The sequence below is a fragment of the Arachis hypogaea genome, chromosome 6 (assembly GCF_003086295.3).
Source record: "Arachis hypogaea cultivar Tifrunner chromosome 6, arahy.Tifrunner.gnm2.J5K5, whole genome shotgun sequence".
NCBI lineage: Eukaryota > Viridiplantae > Streptophyta > Magnoliopsida > Fabales > Fabaceae > Arachis > Arachis hypogaea.
Window position 1 is genome coordinate 102,399,852 of NC_092041.1, and position 3,080 is coordinate 102,402,931.

At 37.5% G+C, this 3,080-nt stretch overlaps 1 non-coding gene across 1 annotated transcript; it reads right to left on the bottom strand.

Annotated features, from left to right (window-relative positions):
• Positions 1-2,713: 2,713 nt before the first annotated feature.
• Positions 2,714-2,821, bottom strand: LOC112699882 (small nucleolar RNA R71). The gene has a single exon (XR_003152815.1). It is a non-coding gene; the product is annotated as a small nucleolar RNA R71 (small nucleolar RNA).
• Between the last annotated feature and the right edge of the window lie 259 nt (positions 2,822-3,080).

Sequence of the window (3,080 nt, forward strand, 5' to 3'; positions counted from 1 at the left end):
TAGTGACAGACGCAAAAGAATCACTGGATTCTATTCCAGCCTGATTGAGAATCGACAGATGGATAGCTGTGCCGTGACAGGGTGCGTTGAACATTTCCACTTAGAGGATGGGAGGTAGCCACTGACAACGGTGAAACCCTTGCTTAAGCTTGCCATGGAAAGGAGTAAGAAGGATTGGATGAAGACAGTAAGAAAGCAGAGAGACGGAAGGGACCAGCATCTTCATACGCTTATCTGAAGTTCCTACCAATGAATTACATAAGTATCTCTATCTTTATCTTTATGTTTTATTCTTATATCACCCCATATCCATTTGAGTTTGCCTGACTAAGATTTACAAGGTGACAATAGCTTGCTTCATACCAACAATCTCTGTGGGATCGACCCTTACTCGCGTATGGTTTATTAATTGGACGACCCAGTACACTTGCTGGTTAGTTGTGCGAAGTTGTGTTTATGCCATGGTATTGAATACCAAGTTTTTGGGTTCATCACCGGGGATTAATTGATTTGTGAAAAGTAGTGATCACAATTTCGTGCACCAAGTTTTTGGTGCCGTTGCCGGGGATTGTTGAGTTTGGACAACTGAAGGTTCATCTTGTTGCTTAGATTAGGTATTTTTTTTTCAGAATTCTTGAAGATGAATTCTAGAGTTTCATGATGATTTGTTGAAGTCTGGCTGGCTGAGAGGCCATGTCTAATTTCATTGGACCGAGGTTTCAACCTATCATCACAAAAGCTTGTTGATTTCTATCAATCTTGCTTTTGGAGTAGTGATCTGCTAAGGCTTGGCTGGCCTTTGGCCATGTCTAGTGTTTTGGACCGAAGCTTTCTTTGAAAGCTTGGCTGGCTGTGAAGCCATGTCTAATTCCTGGACCGGAGTCTTAGACTAAACATTGCATGATTCCTGGAATTCTCATTAAGAATTTTGATACCTTTTTCCACTTAATTTTCGAAAAAGCACAAAAAAATTACAAAATCATAAAATCCAAAAATATTTCTTGTTTGAGTCTAGTGTTTCATTTTAAGTTTGGTGTCAATTGCATACATTCATTCATGTGTCTTAAGGATCTTCAAGTAATTCTTGATGATTTCTTACTCTGATCTTTGAATTCTCTTAACTTGAGTGTTTATGTGTCTCATATGCATTCTCATTAGTGTCAGTAGTATACAAACTGCTAAGTTTGGTGTCTTGCATGCATTGTTATTTGATTTTAGTTGCATTTTGATTATTCTTCATTATTAAAAATCCAAAAATATTTTTAATTTGTGTCCTTTCAAGTCAATAATACAGAGAATTGAAGATTCAGAACATACTGCAGAGGAATTGCACAGAAAAAGCTGGGCGTTCAAAACGCCCAGTGAAGAAGGACAGACTGGCGTTTAAACGCCAGCCAGGGTACCTGGTTGGGCGTTTAACGCCCAAAAAGGTATAGTTTTGGGCGTTAAACGCCAGAATGTGCACCATTCTGGGCGTTTAACGCCAGGATGGCACAAGAGGGAAGATTCTGTTTTCAATGCAATTTTTTTTCAGGTTTTCAAAATTTTTCAAAATCAAATCTTTTTCAAATCATATCTTTTCAATCAAATCTTTTTCAAAATCAATTTCTTTCCTTTTTCAAAGATACTTGCTATCAATTAATGATTTGATTCGACATTTCAAGTATGTTGCCTTTTCTGTTGAGAAAGGTTTAATGTTTGAATCATATCTTTTCTTGTTAGGCAAGTTATTAATTTTCAAAATCACATCTTTTTAAAATGTTTTTCAAATCATATCTTCTCAATCACATCTTTTTAAAACCAATCATATCTTCTTAACCACATCTTCTTTAAAATAATTTTCAATCATATCTTTTTAATTTCTAATTTTAAAATCTTTTTCAAAAATCACTTGATTTCTTTTCCCACTCTTGGTTTTCGAAAATTAATTAGTGTTTTTCAAAATGTTTTTAAAATCTCTTACTTAATTTTCGAAAACCACTTCCCTTCTTCTCACATCCTTCTATTTATGGACTAACACTATTCCTTAATGCAAAATTCGAACTCCATCTTTCTTGATAAGTTCGAATTTTCTACTTCTGCCTTCCATTTTCTTTTCCTCTGACACCTCAAGGAATCTTTATACTGTGACATAGAGGATTCCATATTTTCTTGTTCTCTTCTCTTTCATATGCGCAGGAGCAGAGACAAAGGCATTCTTGTTGAGGCTGATCCTGAACCTGAAAAGACCTTGAAGAGAAAGCTAAGAGAAGCTAAGGCACAATTCTCTGTAGAGGACCTAACCGAATTCTTCAAAGAAGAAGAACACATGGCAGCCGAAAACAACAACAATACCAACAATGCAAGGAAGGTGCTGGGTGACTTTACTGCACCTACTCCTGACTTCTATGGGAGAAGCATCTCTATCCCTGCCATTGGAGCAAACAACTTTGAGCTTAAGCCTCAATTAGTTTCTCTAATGCAACAGAATTGCAAGTTCCATGGACTTCCATTGGAAGATCCTCATCAGTTTTTAGCTGAGTTCTTGCAAATCTGTGACACTGTCAAGACTGATGGGGTTGACCCTGAGGTCTACAGACTTATGCTATTCCCTTTTGCTGTAAGAGACAGAGCTAGAACATGGTTGGACTCTCAACCTAGAGAAAGCCTGGACTCTTGGGAAAAGCTAGTCAGTGCCTTCTTGGCAAAGTTCTTTCCACCTCAAAAATTGAGTAAGCTTAGAGTGGAAGTCCAAACCTTCAGACAGAAGGAAGGAGAATCCCTCTATGAAGCTTGGGAAAGATACAAACAATTAATCAGAAAGTGTCCTTCTGATATGCTTTCTGAATGGAGCATCATAGGTATTTTCTATGATGGTCTCTCTGAACTATCCAAAATGTCTTTGGATAGCTCTGCTGGAGGCTCTCTTCATCTGAAGAAGACGCCTACAGAAGCTCAAGAGCTGATTGAAATGGTTGCAAATAACCAATTCATGTACACTTCTGAAAGGAATCCTGTGAACAATGGGACTAGTCAGAAGAAAGGAGTTCTTGAGATTGACATCTGAATGCCATATTGGCTCAGAACAAAATATTGACTCA